The 19453-nt window shown below is 39.7% G+C and overlaps 1 protein-coding gene and 2 long non-coding RNA genes across 5 annotated transcripts in view; 1 reads left to right on the top strand and 2 right to left on the bottom strand.

Annotated features, from left to right (window-relative positions):
* ago3a (argonaute RISC catalytic component 3a) overlaps window positions 1-19453 on the top strand; it is a 479754-nt gene that overhangs the window by 396165 nt on the left and 64136 nt on the right. The gene's annotated exons all lie outside the window — the stretch shown is intronic.
* LOC140374064 (uncharacterized) lies at window positions 8753-15540 on the bottom strand. Of its 3 annotated transcripts, none has more exons than XR_011929059.1 (3): window positions 15403-15540; window positions 11689-11785; window positions 8753-10623 (listed from the first exon to the last, which is right to left on the bottom strand). It is a non-coding gene; the product is annotated as an uncharacterized lncRNA (long non-coding RNA). The 3 variants fall into 3 exon arrangements; XR_011929060.1 differs by lacking the exon at window positions 15403-15540 and adding an exon at window positions 12679-12826; XR_011929061.1 differs by lacking the exon at window positions 15403-15540 and adding an exon at window positions 12586-12766.
* LOC140374660 (uncharacterized) lies at window positions 16887-19393 on the bottom strand. Its single transcript, XR_011929101.1, has 6 exons — window positions 19168-19393; window positions 18046-18063; window positions 17845-17871; window positions 17719-17757; window positions 17561-17614; window positions 16887-17491 (listed from the first exon to the last, which is right to left on the bottom strand). It is a non-coding gene; the product is annotated as an uncharacterized lncRNA (long non-coding RNA).

The raw sequence follows: 19453 nt of genomic DNA, 5'->3' as shown, positions 1-19453 counted from the left end.
GAAAGGTTACATGGTGCACCTTTCATTTTGACTTATGTTGCTGTTTCTTGCAAAAAAGACACTTTGTAGTGTGAAATTATTATATGCATAAATGAGAGTGGTTGAAAGCTGGTTGGGGGTCATTTTGGGGAGCTATAGGGTCCATGTGTAAACAGGTAAGAAGCTTCAACTCTGAACGTCTTCTGTTCACACGCCCTTCACCTCCTCTCCAAACTGTGGGGAAAAACCAGTTCGAACCGGCTGTGGAGCCATCCTCAGCCGGTTTGCACAGGACTCACTTCACAGGAGCCGCTCTGGCCCTAGAGGAATTTTAGGTTTACCAGCAACTTATGAAAAAAGCTTGGCTGAACTACAGTGTTTTAAATGTTAGCAACTGCAACTGTATTCAAACCAGTATAAAAAGGAACAAAACCAGTGCGTTGGAGAGGTATACAGAACATGACACTTATGCTCGAGTCATATTCAAGTACTGGGGACAGGGATTTTGCAGTGCTTAGTAGAATCAAAGTAGACTAAGCCAAGATTTGTTGGGGGGTTGAAAATCATAATTATTCAGGTCACAATATAATCGTATGAACAAAAAATAATAATAATCATGATAATTTCAGTTCAGTCAATCTTTATTTAGGGTACAAATAATCATTCATTTCAACTATCTTATTTGGTATTACATTAGACGTTTTTGGTTTTCTAAATTATTTGTGACATCAATCTGCCAATTATTCCACTTAATAACAGTTTCGCGCAGATGCGACTAAACAATGCAACACCATTCAATTGCTTTGTCACTAAACCCCGTCCCGCGATGAGAAGCCTCCACCGAGTCCGACTCCTGGCATCAAAACAATAAAGGTCACCACCATAGAAGATGTGCATATATGTGTGTTAATCCAGATAAAACTGTTTACGTAAGGCTCTGGTAAATTGTGGGGCATCCTTACATAATTCCAAAGCTTATTAAAGAGCAAAAATAAAGAGACATGACACGATGCTTATGTAACACCATTGACCTCGGCTACGGCCAATCACAAGCGCTCGTCCAGCTGTTACCGGGACTCTACGAGGAGCGTGAAGTATTATTGCATCTAACTGGGAACGAGCAAGAAGAGCGTGGTCCCGAAACAAAAAACAAAAAAACAATGTATGTATATATGACAATAAATTGAGTTCACAAAATGAATCTTGTGACATGTGACTTAGATCATCTGAATTATTTCCAAACATTCAAGACGAAGAGAGAGAGAATTTGCAAACTGCTTGTTTCCAGATGCAGAATGTTCTACCACATGGCATTAAACAAGGCCATATTGAGTAAGAAAGTGTTTTGCTCAAAAATGCACCTCTCCACGGAGAAAAGGCACGTTTCCATTGGCTCACTTTGTCACGGATTGGGACCGTGCGACTCCGTACTGCCCGGGGGTTTGTGAGAGGTTCTAGCTTCCAAAGCGTGTTGGCTCGCTTTAGGTTCCCGGAACGCTTTTGAACAAGATAATGGCATAAAAGAAAATGCAAATTAGGTATAAATAAAAGGTTATAATTTCTCACCAAATGTTGACTTGATTTTTGGATATTCTGCCATATTTCCAGACAGCGAAACACTAGTAGAACTGGTCAATGTATAAAAGATAAACCAGTAGATAATGTACACTTCATTATTGATCTAAATCGGCTTAATAATTCAAATGCGTCCAAAGACTTCCTGTTCAAAACTGCACAAATATTTGGATTAGTGTTGTCAATAGTATTTTGTCCCTTCTCTAGTATTGGATGATATATACATAATGCACATCCTAAGTAGTTTATACTAGTATTTGAACTCAAAAAGCTGTATCAGGGAAGCTTCTTCTTCCACTTCTTCTTCCACTTCATCTCTGCTAAATTGGTCCCTTAAGAACTATCTTGGTGAGAGAGTCTTTTCCTGGTGCACGTAGTCAGGACTTTATTATAATTCTTCTCTCTCTGGGCTTTGTGTTACCCTGTGGAGGAAATTTATAAATTTACGCAAAAAAATGACCTCCATAACTCCAATTCAAAGTTTTGGACTGTGAGCTTATTTGTTATGATTTTTTTTTGACAAGACCTACTGTATCTTAGCATGTTTGAATATTTTAGTAAAGATTATATGTGTATTTGCACAAGCATTTAACAGAGCCACATTGGAGCATTGCCTTATTAGCCAACGAAAAAGACGGTGGCATTTTTCATTATCTCCAGTTTTTCATTCCCAAAGTAGGTCATTGCCTGTATAGACGTGACGTTTGCAAGTGTAATATACTGTATCATGTCCTGACTGGCAGTTTTACAACAAGTAGGTAAATGCACAGAAAGACAAGTGAGATTGCTAAATGTTTGAACTTTGTTGCTTATCGCTGAGTGGAGCAATAAAGGAAGAACATTGTAGTTTTATCAAGGAATAAGTCTGACCTGTGGAGACATTGTAAAGAACACGGAAATGCTGATGCTGCAGGATAGAGAAGGGGGGAAGAGTGCATTTATAGGAATTGCTTGAGATTTGATTGAGCGAAAGGTAAAGCGAGACCTTCCATTTTCCCACTTGAATTTTCCCATTATCGTCATATGTTTCTTGTCGATGACATTTCTTTCCCCGAACTGGCAATTTTTTGGTCATCGTTTCAAGCACTGGGGTTGTCTGCTCCAGTCGCAGGCGTTCCCACGGATATTGCTTTTATTGCAGACAGGAAATCACAAGCTCAGTGAGCCTTTGTCAGCCGGCTCAGGGAAAAATGTGCTCAATCGAAGCTTCGCCAGCGAATAAAACAACGTTGGTCGGCTGCGGGAATCCAAAGTCATTCTGCACGTACGGCGCTGTCAGACCATGGAAGGTGGACGCACCCTTTAAGCCAGTTATTGAATGTCATTTCACTTTCAAAATAGCTCAAGGAAATATCGGCACTGACTGAAGTTTATAACGTCAAATAATCACATGCTTAGTTCAGGCAGTGACATGAAACACATTTTTTGTCATAACATGTATGAGATTGCACTTACCTGACCCCAGTTTGCTAAATACAACATCATATTTAAATGTGAGCCAATCATTTCCTCTTTATTTAAAGGACATTTCAAAGTTGACTTTTTGAGCAGTTAAACTTAACATTGTTCCCTCATCAAAAACATGAGACAAAAACACCACATTTGGAATTTCTAGGTGTCAATTGAAGATGTCTCAACAAGTTCAAATAGAGTCATTTTTTCCATCATCATCACCACATTATGTTTATTCCTTTTGTGACATTTGGATTTCATAATAATTCTGCCTTTGTCAATAAAACGTCTTTTCCCAGTGTGCAGTTCAAATATTCAATACCATGGCCTTTTTTTGACAAATCCTTAAGAATGAAATACAAAATGGAAGATATTTTAGACTGTACATGGTCCATATGTGAAGCTTAGGCCTTTATGCTTTGACATTTGAATATGCACAAAGCCACCAGCTCGCAAAAGTTTGGTGGTGTTTCAGACGTGCTCAGACTCAACACCTGCAGTACAAAAGAGCCCCCCCCACAGGTGAGTCAGAGCCAGTGACACCTCGAGGCCAGAGGTACATTTTGGCTACTACAGGAAGTATTAGCGACAAAACCTACTTTCAATACTTTTTCAGTCTTAAGTACAGAAAAAATAAGCCCAAAATAATTTACTTTTAGTAAAAAAGAAAAGTTCTGAAATTCTAGTTTCTGTCAACTAGAATTTGAATTTTTTGCAGTGAGTGACAAAGTCTAAATGGCAAAATTGGCAAAATTATACACTTAGCTCATATGGTCATAAAATATATATCATAATGAAAACAATAACCATTAATTGAAGTTTCAATGGTGATGGTGAATAATGACATTTCCTCCTACAGTCCTCCTTCTTGACATCTGAAACAAATAAAGGGAAAAAAGCTAATCGTTGGCTATATCAAGCTGGACTAGGAATCACAGGGTCATTCATGATTTGATGTGATACATGTTTTGCATGAACAAGTTTCCTTTGTCTAAACAAGCAACAAAACTGTATCGCTTTCACAAAATAATTCAGGCGATATCCTCCAAACTATTTCCTGAAATGATGAACTCATAATGAATAACCCTGGACCATAATAGAAACAGAAAGAGAACGCATGGAGGCCAAGGCTAAGCAGCTTTTCTGTAAATCCTGATGAATTGAGACTAAAAGGAGAGACAGCGCCAACAGAGAGTGAGATTACCAAACAGAACACAGCGGCAGAGGAAAAGTATATTTGTACAATAACGATACGATAGTGCCTTTTTGATTGTTCCCTGCAGCATTGCTCTGTTGTGTGTGAGTGTGGAGACGTGTTGTTGTGTGCTCCTGTCGCCGCACACATTGGATTGTACACATGCCCCTGCTGCACGTGGACCCTCTGCTCCCAAATCCTGATGGGAGGAGCCAGAAAATGTACACAAGTAAGAGTACTATTGATTTCAAATTATTCAAGCGTTTAACTAAAACATTTGATTATGGGAGCTCAAGTAAGGAGAAAAAAGTATATGAAATAAATGAATAACGTCAAATTTCTTTGCATTTCCTGGACAAAAATAAAAAACAAGGGCTCCCTGGTTCTACAGCATTGGGCCCTGGATAGAGCGAGATGCTTGGATATTTTCAAGGAAAGATTTTGCCCATGTTTGATCCAGGTTTTCTGTCAAGCCGTAACAAAGGTCTTTGAGAGAATGTGGAGTTCTCCAGTGACAAAACCGGTCCTAGATATTCTCTGAGCCCACGCTGCTGTCATCTGATGTGCACCCGGAACGTAAAGTGCCACATGTTTGCTTCCACGGGCCCTCTCAGAAAGCCAGGCGGCGGTACTGTTAGCCGAGATTCTGAGGAACACTTTCGAGGCAAGAGTGGCTAAGATCGATGCAGAAAGATGTTTCATTTCTAAGTACAAGTTGAATTGGTTCTAGAATGTGGTGACAAAATGTGAATCAGAAAAGTTCATATCATCATTTGAAAAGCAAAGAATGAAGGTATTTTTCAAGATACAATCCTCCACCCCATGAAAAAAAGTTAAATTCTTCTTAAAAGTGTTATAATATAATATCTGAAGACCATTCTGACCCTACAGTTAAAGCCTTTAGAATGTTGCCTGTCCGTTCACAACAAACAATGAATGATACAATCAGCAAAAAGTATCCCAAAAATTGTCAAACCTATTTTTGTTTTGTTTTTTATTGCAAGACAGACAATTCAATTGTATATTGTTAATTTCCCCCAAAACAGTCTTTGTTCCACATTTGTTTGCATTGTGGATGTTAAAATACATTTATTTCTTTTTCATCCAATTGATCTGCCTGCAAAAGACAATATCTAACAAAATACTTAAGAGAAATATTGAACTATAGTTCTGACAATGTTAATATTTCACCGTGGAATTGAATATCATTACATTCAAATGCTCAATCATTTACATTTACCTCTGTTTATGCATCCCCCTTTTGCTAACAACATTTATCTATTGTTCATTGTGTTTTGCAAAGCTTGTGTACCAATCCTGGCTCAGGCACTTGGCAATACTGCATCTGAGGAGTATTTAAGTCTGTTTGGGCTCAACGTCACAGGACCATGGACCAAACTGTGAGTCAAGCTCTGATCTCCATCTGCGCCGCCCTCTGCCTGGGTAAGTCATGGCGGGTTACATTTTCTTTTAATTCAAAGCAATTTCGTTTGTGTTTTTGAAATTGTTTTAGCCAAGAAACTGAATGAAACCTTACATTTCTTAATAGTTCAGCTCCATGATTTTGCAGACATAGTGTAGTCTTGTTCAACCAATTTTGTTAAATGCAAACTTTTCTTTTTATACAGGTCAAGTGCAGTTGGGACATGCTTTAATCATATATAGATTGAGTTTAGAGATTGTATTAGTTCTGGTTTGATCTTGGTTTGCCTTCAGGCTCTGACAAAAAGCTCCATGTCAATGTGGAGTTCTCCGGTGGCAACGCCCGCTTTAACTATTCTCAGAGCGCTCACCACTGTCAGCTGATGTGTAGCCGTGTTTACCTTCCATGGGCCATCTCAGAAAAACAGGTACAGTTAACCAAAAGTCTGGCCTCAGATCTTTTAGCGTGAATAAATATAGAGAATATTCACCAGGCTTATTCATTGATGGTAGGTGGTACGTCACATCTAGGATTCCATAGAAGGAGAATGTTAAAACCATACTGCTTAATGTTCCCCATGGAGACAGAATATTACAGCCAAAGGAGCAATATTTCCATGAAAACAAACAAGACGAGGCTCATCCAGTATGAGTACGAGTCAGGTTTGTGGACGTGCAAGCCCTTATAGAGTCTACAAACAAACTCACAGTCGACACACAGTATGGTTTCTTTTTCAGTTTTTTACTTACTGAATTGGTTTAGTGGCGAAAACACAGCTGGAAACCTTCTGAACTGAAGAATTAAGTATATTTATGATAAATAAAATCACAACTGTGCAGACCCGTGCAAACCCACAATGTGGTCATCTCAACAGTTTTGTGTTCAAACTAACCTATGAGTGAAACAAAACCAACACCTGTTTCTTTATTATAGGAATACTGTTGCATGTTGACTTCCAATAGCAAAGAAAATCCTGGAATCACCTCCGGATACAACCTTCAAGACAGCCCCCAATCAGAAAGTGAGTCTTGATCAAATTGGGGTGGGTATGGGACGTTACATTGTTCTTGATCAGTAATGGTTTAGTCCTTGTGTTTTCCTGATTTGATGTTGGTTTAGTCCTGGTTCATATATATGTCTTCTCCCCAGAACCTTGTATCAATGAATGAATGAATGAGTATGATGGAGTCAGGTTCGGTAACAGATCCAACTCCACTAGTGTCGAGAGAAGTTTGTCCAAGACCGGCAGTGCTACTTCTACACCTTCAACAAGAGGAGGTAAAAGTACTGCAAAGAAAAGACAGTACTCAGTTGTTTTTATTTGAGTCATTTTTGAAATAAATTTAATTCTACTTTAGTACATGGATTTGAGTAACTGTCTGGATTTATAATAGTAACAGTAACAGTTTATAAAATTATTGTAAATAAAATGAATAGAAAACAAAAAGATTCGTAACAACACATTTCATGTAGTCAACCTAAAGCGTTTGCCAACCCAACCAAACGAAAAGTGTTCTTACTAAATGTAAGTACTATTCACTGCATATATTTTCCTCAAATACTCCTGCATGGTCAAGTAAAAGTAGTGCAAATGATTTGACTCCACAATAGTATTTCATTATTCAATAGTAATTCTCCATGTTGTGTGTAGTTTCAAATGTGAGCTCAGGGTCATGATGCCGATTCATGATCATTTTTTTTCTCCATATTGATTGAGCTCAGTTTAATTTTATCTTTTAAGAAATAACATCAAAAGGTTTTTTCAGTATTGATTTCATGAACCTAAACAATACTTTAAAAGGATGCCATTTAACACACAAAAAAAGCCCAATTTCTTCTTCCAAAGTCAAAACTCTGCTCCAAACATTGCTTTTACTGACAGAGAATTACCCAATACAGTTGTTTCATAAAGCGTTTTTTTAGACACTCAATGTTCCGTACATTATTCACTCCCCACACTCTCTTTTACACATAAACCAGAGTAAATACTGACAACTAAACATACTGCACCAATCTTTCTGCCCCGTGACAGCTGTATTCGGACAAGCAGCCGGACAGTGGACGTTATGGCCTGAAATACAGCGCCATCTCTGCTGAACTCCAACGGCACGTCATCATGTATTTCAAGTCTGATCACCAAGAAATCTCAGCATGGAAGAGCTACGTTTACAAGTGGAATCAGCTTCTTTTCCATGCTGCAGGGACAACACGAAAGCAATGAACTGTCACATGAAGTCGGCCTCAGTGAACTCGAAAGAACGTCACAGAGAGGCAGAAAGTGCAGAAGTGCAGAAAGGATGTTGTTGGCGTGCTCGTTTATGAAAGAAAAGGCATGAATCAGAAAGTTAAAATCAATAAGATGTTTAATCCCTACCATGTACAACACTAATACAGACAAACAGAGCTCGCTTCCCATCCGTCCCTAACGAATGTGACCGGCGACGTACACGGGCGTTCCAGAATCGCGCCGATTCCCCTGCGCTGCCATATATTTATAACATTCAGATATAAGGCGGAATATGACGGTTGACACCTCCTTCCAGTGTTCTTCCATGAGCTTTTTCACACGTCCGTGGCCTTGAAGTCTGAATGAAGAATGTAATGAAGAGTAATGAAGAGAATGTCTCAAAAGGAGCAGTGAGTGTCTCAAATGGAACAATAGAGTATGTGTTGTGCGTATAAGTGTAATATAGTCTAAAATGAATATAGTTGGTTATACTTTTAATACAGTCTCATAAAATGAGATGATACAATATAGTAATGGTTAACATATTTAGATTCCCCTTCGATGTTAAGTGCGTAAAGCCTTCTAAAGATATTACGACATGCACTATTATGTTTAAAAGACCCCTCTGAATCCAGTTGCGATCCTTAATGTGCAGGCTGGAAGGATCAAATTGTGAAGGGAGCGTTGTATGACAAAGATCAAAGTGCAAAACTCAAACCTGAACTTAAATCGTGCCCGAAATACTGCAACGACAACGCCAACTGTCTATTGTACATCTATGTTTCAATCGATTATCCCCAAGAAAGTAAAGCAACCTCACCTGCTGCTTCGCCTACCTTCCTACCTACCTACATGGAGGTCGATGTTCGTTCACGGGGAACATAAAGCACAAGAGGGAGACTTCAATTTAGCTCTTTATTTTAAATACTTTGCAACATCATTGACAGTAGGAATGGGAATGCATTCATCCCATGAATTAGAACAGTTACAGTACATTCGATACAAACTTTGCCTGGCTATTAGAGCTAGTTTATCACACAATATTGCACATTATTGGTATTCTATTTTCATTTAAGGTGCTTCAAAAACGTTCTTCCCATTCACACTTGCTTTAAATTCCTTAAATTCCCAACTGTTTGGTCTTAACAGCTGCAACCTTTGACATAACCATTACTTTGTTGTAGGACAGCCCTACTTTTACTGTGATGATGAGTAAAACAATAGGGGAAAAAAAAGAAAAACAATCACGCCTTCACGTCACACATCACTCGATCGCCGCGTCTCCCAAGCTCGACCAATAAACTCGCTCGGTCAAAGCCTAAACTGTCCTGGTTTCACCGAACAGAGAAGCAACGAATGACGTTACAAGTGCAGTGGAAGGGGGCGGAGTCACAGCATGGCCGGAGGGGCACGTGGCACCCAATGAGGTCTCAGCTTGTCACAGAGCATCACATCAGCCGCTGAACAGGAACAAACGCCTCAGACGTGGCTTATACAACATGTCGGGCGAAGTACACGAAACGTTATATAGTCAGTCAGATACAAATAATGTCAATCCTTCATATTAGGTTTATTAGTTTGGGTCCTATTCTTGGTGACGCCTACAAGAGCTCATTTGGGCCATTTTAATTGCACTTTCGTCCTTAACTCAAATTGAGTTTTTTAAAATAGATTTCTTTTCTCTCTCATAAATATAAGCGCTGCCATTTAACAGCCTCGGTTCATACTCTTTCCAACTTTACATGTTTAGCATTTTAGCTTACAGAATGTCAACTACACACCTTTACATGTCTGTACATATTCACAGCTTTATTTCAAGAATTACAAAAGTTATGACATTCATTCAGCATCGTCAATAATAAAAACAGTTGATTCAAAAGAATAAAAAGTTAGCACAGCCATGCAGTGTTGAATATATGCAGAGGTTCTTCCACAAGGCCACGTCTAAGGCAAAAAAAAAAAAAAAAACGCTAAACAAACATAAACACAACATCTAAAGTGGGTAGTGAATCGTAGTCGGATGATTTAACATGAGTTGTGCAAATAAATCCAAACATCTTTATACAAAATCCCATTTTTAGACAGTATAGCTCTGTTTAGGCAGCTCTGCAAAGTTTTCCTACTTGGGCAAACATGTTTAATCTGTTCAACTTCCTTTTTTTGGATCTGGCACCACTTTGTTCCAAGGTTAAAAAGCAAATGAGCAAGACTGTTCTTGTTTTTATTTGTTTAATTCACTGTAAAATCAGCCGCTTTTATAGCTATCAGAACAGTATTGGCTACATCTCGCTAACGTCAACCTTAGAAACAACTAATGCCCAGACCAAGTTGTGAACAGACAGGTTTAGATCATCCGTTTTTGAATTGCCCTTAACTAAAGCAAAGCAAACCCCGGGACCTTGGGGAGCGTGCCCAAACCCCGCACATCCCTTTGAGGTTCTGACCAGAGAAATGTAGGGAAAACACTGACAGCAGCAGCTCTGAATCTGTGAATGGCGTCAGCGTCTTTGACTTTTGACTATAAGGAAAGAAAGTGCGGTCGGCCATATCACTTCCGATGCCCTCTCTCGCATCTCTGCTCCTTCACTTGGGACTTGCTTGTCCGTTTGATGCTAACAGTTCTCCTCAGGGCGTCTACTGGGCCCGCACCGTCTCGGCCATCTGCTTGGCGCTGTAGTAGGACAGGCCCAGGCCCATGATGGCCAGCATCATGGCGATCTGGTTGACAGCGCGGTCCTGCGGCTGGGTCTGGATCTCACCCGACACTTGCCTCTGCACGGAAACAAAGAGAAAAGGTTCAAACGGTTTGGATGATCAAGTCAGATGTGAGGGTGAACAGAAGGAAAACTGCTTTGACAACACCTCGCCCCGCTGAATATTTTGGATCTGGAGTTTTTCACTTCACTTTACCCAAAATGAGGCCAAGAACTTGCTTCACTTTCATTGGCTGCAAGTAGAGGTGGGCAATATATCAGAATTTAGATCATATCATGAATGTCGTTTTGAATGCTACAAAAAGAGTTGATTCATTATTTTACATTTGTCTGATAATCAAAACTCAACTAACACATTTAAAGACATGTTTTAACACGGTTTTGTTGAATTTAAATAACATCATCTGAATATCATAATTGGGGTACTATTTATTAAATTTGTATTCAATATATGAAATTGATATTTATTCAAAATCAATATCACCCACCCCTAGCTGCAAGAGCATTGATCAAACTTAGCAGCTCATTTTTTGTATTTGTAGACTTCATTGTTCCATGGGTAAATATGCAGCAACCCGTCTTAGTCAGGATTATCTAACAAGAGAATAGTCTGAATGGTCAAGAACAACTTTTATATTGTTTTATGAATGATTTTAGGAAAACTCCATGTGCACAGACCAGCTCGTCTTTTGCGGTTCCACCCACTGTCCTGGAGCACCAACAGGAACGTGTCCATTTGTATGTGCCGTTCGTATAAGAAGCCATTTTAGTGGTGAGGTGGTCTCCACACAAACTGGCGCCATGTTTAGCACTTATGCAACTCACTTTTCTTCGGTCTGTTGAGCTTCTGAGGCCGTGTAAAAAGCCATTTCGGACAGGCTTTGTTTCTAAATTAGCGCACAATGGCTCGGATGTATGGGAGAACCTTCTATTGACAAGGGGACTATGAAGACAGCGACGCATACAACGGAAATTAGTGTCAGTGCTAATTGAATTATGGATGGTTGGGCCCCTTGACTGTACATCCAGATGTAAACACTGGAGTTATAGATAGGTGTAGACTTCTAGAGATATTGGAACTTGTAAACAGAAGCGAATAACTTGAAATGGATGTTGGGTTTACCTGGAGAAGGCGGAAGTATCCAGGGGTCAGTCTACCCAGTCTGATGATCATTTCTGCTGATGGGGTTGGAGGACGGGCTCAGGGGGGCTCTGGGGACCTACACAGAAGAGATGGAAGGAGATATTTACAACCTTATGAAGGAACTTAAGGAAAGTAAGTACAACCAATGCAATGTTTCTTGTTTCTTTAACACTAGGGCTTAAAAAAGTACTAGTAGTCAGCATTTTTTTCTTCGATTTGTCGACTAGTCAAACAAGTATCTCTCAAATGTGGCTTGGAGATGTTTTTCTTTTAAATTACTATTAATACAAATTCAAAGCTAAATAAAAAAATACGCCAAATGGAGCCCTTTCCTAAACAATATTTACAGAAGAAAATAAACACATTCATCCATTTTACATTTATAGTCAACCATAAAAAAACACAATAAAAACAAAACTACTCTATGCTTTTTCCGGTTCATTAAAATGATAGTGACTCTGGAGTTGAATTCAAATAGCGTGCCAGCTCATGTCAAAAGAAGAAGGGGGATCTATGCCCTGCAGCCAGTCAGTTCCTTTTTCTTTTTTTTTGCAGCCTGTTCTTTTTTTGGGATCTAAAACCGAATCCCACCGACTTATTAAATGATCAAGTTTGATCCGGATTCAGATCAGAGCAAACAGCGCCTCTATTCACGCTGCGCCAGCAACTGAATCAGAGGAGCAAAGATAATTACACTTTTGCGGCATCAATTGGCACGAATGACAGTGGCAAAGTGCTGGAAAGAAGACCAAAACCAACACAACGGAGAGACAAGGGGAAGCTCAGGATTGAGAACATCTTGGGAAACCACAGCATTTGGGATTTAAAAAGGGAAAAAAGACAGGAAGCACATGTAAAGTACACCAGTGTGCAAACCTGGCAACGAAAATCCAAAGTTTTGTTATTCCTGGCGGAAAAATCCCGACTTGGTCGACTCGAAACCACTTTCAAACCAAAAAAAGCTCTTACTTTACGAGGCTTATGTCACGAATGCATGGCGGCCACGTTGTGAATCCTGGCACAGAGTTGTGAACTTGAACTACGGAGTAAGCTGCTGCTCGGAGCTCCGCGTTTTTATACTGCCTCGCTCTTACCCAACCAGATCGACGACATGGCCTCGAACACACGCCCTCCGTCCCACACAGGCACACAGCTGTCCCAACGCATTACGCTCAACGGGCTGCCTCCCAAATAAACGCCCCGATTCCAAAACACAGCCCAGTCACACAGTCACATATGGTTTATTTTGACAGTGCTTTAAAAAGGTAAAGCGAGATGATTGAAAATAATAACTGAAAATATGACATAATGGGTTTACGTTTGACTGAACAACAGTACTAATCTCATTTACAGAACAGCTCATGTTTGTATCTTGCATTTTGATGAGTTAAAACATGCAAATTGAGGAAATGAATGCACATGCGTGAAAAGAAGTGATAAAAGTCACACATTTACAGGGATTTGGTTCAAAATCAAAAGTACGGTTTGACGCTGGAAGCCACAATTGAAAAATAAATGAACAAACACAATAGTAAAGTTGACACAGACTGTAAATTACACTGAAAATATGCAGTTATGTTGAACAAGTAATGTTGAATGACAAAAAGAACAAAATGTGCAGACCGCATAGTGCGCTCACTATACTGTCAGATCAAGTAACAGCTGCTGTGCAAAAGCTCCACCTGAGAGATATGTGCACTACTACTACTATTACTACAAGTTTAGTGCTTGCAATGAACGTTTACTTAAGCATATAGGTGTGGAGCGCATAACTCATCTCAGGACTCGTTTACTACATGTTTTGAGCATGAATACAAATGAATCACATGTTGAGTAACTTTTAAAAGATGAAGGGCGTTTCTACATTTTAAAGCACCAGGAGTCGTCAGTATGATATTTCTATCACTAGAGGTCGATCGATTTGTCTGTCGTATTTACAATTAGTGGAGCTTTTCTCAATATATAATTACATATGTAAAATAAAATAAAAAAGTCTCAGTCCAACCATGATTACACAGTTTTCCTATCGAACGAGCCTCACTCCCGGCTTGTCCCTATACGTTTAATACATTGCGTTCTTTTCCCTCAGCCAATGAAATGACATCCCCACTCTCTCTGGCCCCTCCCCCACGACACATGTGACTCCAAACAGCAGCAGCACATTGCCCAGAGCAGGGGATCTCCTCCAAGTTCAAGTCCAAGCTCATGCAGGGGCTGTGATACTTCGGTTGTTTAGTCGGTTAGTCGGTCGCAGGCGTCTTAGTCGACCATACTTTTTATTAAGCGACACATTATTCTATTATTATTATTATTATTATTATTATTATTATTATTATTATTATTATTATTATAAAAAAAGGTGAGTGAGTTAGCTGGAGTTTAAAGTTTAAACTATCTTTTATCAGGGTTCATAACGTACTTTTTTACTTGGTTGCACATGCGCTCCCAAATGTCTAAAGCTCGAAAAGCAGGCAAAGATTTAGCAGCCCAATTCATTATATTCTGAATTTGTAGAAGGTGTTACGGTGAAAACAATGCCTTTCTGCGCACTAATTACTCGCATTTTGATCATTTGTGAGCACAAGATGACTGTATCTGCACCACATCATAAGACATGTATTTTGCTTTAGAAATATGCCTTGATTTGACGACGCTGGAAGTATCCATGGATTTGACTAGAGTCCAATGTGTCTCTCTCTCACACTCTAGATAACATTCGGTCGCATGTGTGCTTACAAATGCATTTCTGCCGTCTAGTTGTGGTCGCATTTACAACCAAAGCGGTCGCAATTTTTTGCTTTCGTGCAAGATCCTAAGAAGTTAGAGACTTTTTGCCAGAGCCCCCCATTCAGTAACTACAGCCTAAGTTCCCAAATGATAAAATTGTCAGTTTTCTTTACTGACATCAATGCATTTTAACAGTGACAAGGGAGAGAGTGTAATTTTCTAATCGTAGCGCTATTGACAACACATGAAATATGAATAGGCTACAATTCCTCACAACCATTTGCTGTTTTAATTGCAGACTTTGATGCAGATGCCTCCAAACAAAGAAAGAGTAAAAAGTCTAGTACTTTAGTCCCTCTAAAATGATATAATCTCACACTAGCTCTTTATCAAGTACCGTAAGACCTAAGGAAGGTCAAAAGAGCAACAGAATACAAAGAACCTAAGGATCAACAGCTGCTAGAATCTCCCATGCCTTTTAAAAATGTAGCCTAGAATAGTTTTAAACTCCACTAACCAGTGCCAATAAAACATTTAAATGTCATATACTTCCCATAAAAATAATAGGATGGGTGAAGTGCTCTGATGTCTATAGCACTGCCAGGGAACAGAATGTACAACTGATTTGCAAAGGACTCTGCACTTCTCATTGAGAATATGACTGAACATGACCAAAACAAGATATTTCATTCAACACAATCCTTTCAAAAATAAGGAATGAATAGGTGAATATTGTATGAAGATTGAAATAGATTGAAGATTGAAAATATTGAAATTGAAATAATAGGCAATAGTTTACCAAAAAAAAAATCCACAGAAACGTACATCCCAGTAAAATAGATAGGTAGATGTATAAAATAAGTCCAAATCTGACGCAACTGAAACATTTCAGCGCGTTATTAAAGTATCAAATCTACACTGTCCAGAGGGTTTGTTTCTGTTTCAAAAGTGAGAAAGTGCTCTTACCTGGAGCTGTGCTGAGGTTTGGGCAGCTTTAAGCACGGGAATCCTGTGCTGGGATGGATAGTACACGGTGTTCACAAACACAGCCCTTTATGGAGCCGGAGCATGTTCTATATGTCAGGGGGAGTGGCCCCGAGGAGCCTGCACACACAGCCCATGTGTCTGAGCACAGAGAACACAGAAGGACCCCCGCTCCAGCCTCAATGAGCTCGTCCACCACATGTGCTCACTTGTATGTGCAGAAAACATTTTGTTCATTGTGTATTTCCACTTGCGGCACTGGGTCCGTCCAGTTTGAGCGTCCAGATTCAGCCCAAGCTCAGATTGAAAGGATGAGAAATCAACAAGGATGAGATGAGGATGAGAGGCGTGAGACTCTTTACGTTGAGGTGGCTGAAATCGCTTCAAATTGGAAGTGAGGCGTGTGGAAGAGAGTGGAGCTCGAGTGCTCTCGCCGTTCTAGGCCCGCGTGTTTACGTTCTGTTTGCATTTGACGCACGTAGCGCACGTTCTGAGCGGCTCCTGGCTGGGGCCCCTCGCGAGGACGTGCTTCTTTCGGGATCACCTTTCACCTCATGGTAAGAGACCTCATGTTCACCACAGGGTCCACAGAGGGTCCAGACGGGTGATGAGTAACATTCACACGCCAAGACCTTCTGTGGCCCCCGAGCTGACGTCACACCAGAGGTGCAGAGCAGCCTATCCACAGATTGTACTCAGTTAGTCTACTTTAAAATAATATTACTCATGTACAAGTACAAAGTAGTTGTCCAAGAAGGGACTAAAGTAAGTGATATGGTACTTGGGGAAACTTGATTAAGTAAGAGAGTATGTGGGCATAGACCCTGATGTGTAATTTGAAGTTAATGTAGGCCTAATTAGAACAAAACTTTAAATAAAATGCCCCAAAAAAAAGCGGCGCAAGAAACACAAATGTTCAATCGTTCCATTTAAACATAAAGCTTCTGTCACTGTCCAGTGGGAAGAAGAACCAAAATGTTTCCACTGCTCAAACTAAGTAGGAGTAAAAGCATCTACATGTACTCCAAGAAGTGCGAGTAACTGAGTAAATGTAACAGCATGTACTACCCTGCTCTGCTGTTTAATCATGTCTTATAATTATAAAGGCCATGCATTCTATTTAGCCACATATTTGACCTTTGTGCGGCTGGTTTCCTACTGTTTGGAGTGATCTGGTGCACACTGCCATCTGGTGGTAAATTGCTGTCAAAACAGCCACTGTGCCTCTGGTGACGTGAGCTCACTGGGACAAACCACGTGCCACACCCAAACTGAAAATCTCATGTTCCCATCAGCCACTAAAATTTATGAGGTATAATCAATTAATTTGGTACTCTTTACCAGACATTTAGTAGTTTTATTGAGTTATGTAGAACTTATGGGACTTCACTTCAACCAACCCTGAAAATATATATTTCATTTTAAATAATCAGTTTTCCTTTTGCTCAGCAAAATGATTTTCAGACTTGGGTTTTGAATTTTTTTTATTCAAGAACATGAAAAGCAACCATTGTCAGAAAAGTTTCCTTTTCCACTTACAGAGCATAATTTAACAGTTTTTCAGACAACCAAGGTCACATCATGTTATTTGGGATGTATCAAACTTGATCTACAGCTACTTTCAAAAAGACATCTGATGCATATCCATTGACTAAATCACATGATTCTAAGTAGTTGAAAACATTTTGAGCCATTCCATAATTAGTTTGACATTAAAATGTATAGGAAGTGATTTGATTCCTAATGTCCCTACATTTGTAACAATATTTTAGCTGCCATACAATGTTTCAAATTACTCCACTTCCACTTGCAAATATTACTCAGCAGTTTCAAATAAACAGGCCAATGTCATACAGGATATGGACGGTCGGTACTTTAGGTGGATAGGCTATTAAAATTGATATGAATGTGAAAACTCATGTTACATCAAGTGCAAGCTCAAAACAAACCTATGACATTTATAATATAAAACTTGGTAAAAAATACTTATTTTAAAACTGTACAATCACCAAGTACACAGAATAAGCACACCAGTTATTCATTTGGCTTCTGCGGCTTCAGCCTTTGGCTCCTAAAGAGAGTAAACGCATTATTATTACAACAAATTTACACTTACAATCCATCTAACTTTACTACAAACCTCAGCCTTGCTTCCATTTTCTGCTGGATTTGCCTTCTTTGGCTTGGGTGCCCTCTGAAGAAAAAAAAGATTGTATAATTATGATCCTATCATACATAGAAATGAGATTTAATGCTCAGAAGTCAGTAACACGATAAGTGATGTTAAGTCATTCTTACCTTTTTTTTCTTGGCCTCCATTGCTGGCGGTTTGGGTTTCTGAAAGAAAAAACAAGACATATTTCAATTTTCAAACAATAGCCCAGTAGTTCAAACAAACGAACAAGTAAAATGTGCAAAACTTACGCTTGCCAAGCGTGCAGAGACTCGTCGCTGTAAAATAAAGTAAGTTATTAGTCCTGTGGTTCAAAGTACACACAGCTTTATAATCAAAGGCCCAATACCACTAACTGTATGTCTAAATAATGTGTGTACAATGCATGATTAATGTCAACTCATGTGAGAGCTAGTGAGTTTAGAACCAACTGTAACTCTGGGATGACAAACCTCGGGGTTGGCTGGTGTCTGGAACAAAACAGAAAAGAGAAAAACAACTTTAATATTTGATTGATGACGGTAATAAACACAATGTCCTTAATTTGAGCATGAAACGCCCTAAAGCAGGGGTTAGCCTGAGCCTGCTGCAGCCCCGGAACAAAGACTTCCCGCTCATATTTGAATTCAAACTCTTCGCATGCGCATGCGCACGGGCGCGTGACGTGGCTTTGGCGCCTTGACAGCTTCCTTTGTTTTGTATCAGTTCCCGCCGACGGACGGACAGCTGTGAGCCAGGATTACTGCGCGGAGAAATCACTATCTTCCTCAGACAATAAACCCGGGCTTTAATGCATGATTCAAGCTCCACTGTAGCATTTAGAAACGTACCATCTAGGTTTGCAGGATGCCACGTTGGAAATGTTTGTCATTTTTACCTAAATGCAAATTCGACGTGAACTAATCCACTAAAAGGTTATAACGCGCGAAGACACCCATTTCTGCGCAGTGATCGCTGTGTGCGCAGTCGTGCCGTGTTTTAAACGAGACACAACGCGTAATATCGATAAAACAGAAGTGAAATGTACGTGAGGTAAAATGTTCCTTATCCTGATCTAAAGAGGATATAAGAGGACAAGAATAGCCGCCCCTCCCCCAACTTCTTCCTCAAACAAGTCGTTTGTCGAGAGGAAATATCTGAAATACATTTTTGGCGGGCTGTGCGGGTCCCTCGCGTGTCTCCCGCGGCACAGTGGATAAACACGCTGTACAATGTGAAATTGCGTGTAACCTGTCAAGATTTACATCCCCACCTCAGCTGTCCAAAGACGGCAAAATGTTTCGTTGTTATTTTACTTAAAAAGGTGTCACAAAACACACACTGGACCATTTCTTTGCAATTTTTTTCAACTTCTGCATTTCTTAAACGAGTCTTTAAAAGCCTCAACCTGCAGATATTCTCGAAAACGCAATGCATTTGAGAAAACGAGAGCAGATCGTGTGACCGCCATTACTGTAGCATTCGAGGATGATGACGTCCCGCTGATGCACAGATCCATCCAATACAACACTGTATTTGCCCGAGTTGAGCGCCAATTTCATGCAATAAGTCAAAATAAGTTTAAAAAATCTTACCTTTGCTTTGCCCATCTTGGTTGCAGGAATTGCAGAAAAAAATCGCAAAAATATTATCGTAAAATCTGACTTTTTCAAGAGGATTACGCACGACAACCGGCGAGCTGCTGCGTAAAATGGCGAATGTATAATGCAAACGAATGTTTTTGTAGTTTATACACTGAAATATAAGAACGAAACCGGTTTGAACCGGTTTTGTGTTGAGACGGCGTTCATTGGACACATAATGGTCACGTGGTTTGTGTAAGAGACCGCCCATTTGTCAAAACAGACGGAAGATCAACCA

The sequence above is a fragment of the Eucyclogobius newberryi genome, unplaced genomic scaffold (assembly GCF_026437365.1).
Source record: "Eucyclogobius newberryi isolate DKJ021-1_F unplaced genomic scaffold, fEucNew1.0.hap1 SCAF_3, whole genome shotgun sequence".
Taxonomy (NCBI): Eukaryota; Metazoa; Chordata; class Actinopteri; order Gobiiformes; family Gobiidae; genus Eucyclogobius; species Eucyclogobius newberryi.
This window is presented reverse-complemented; position numbering and strand designations above follow the sequence as displayed.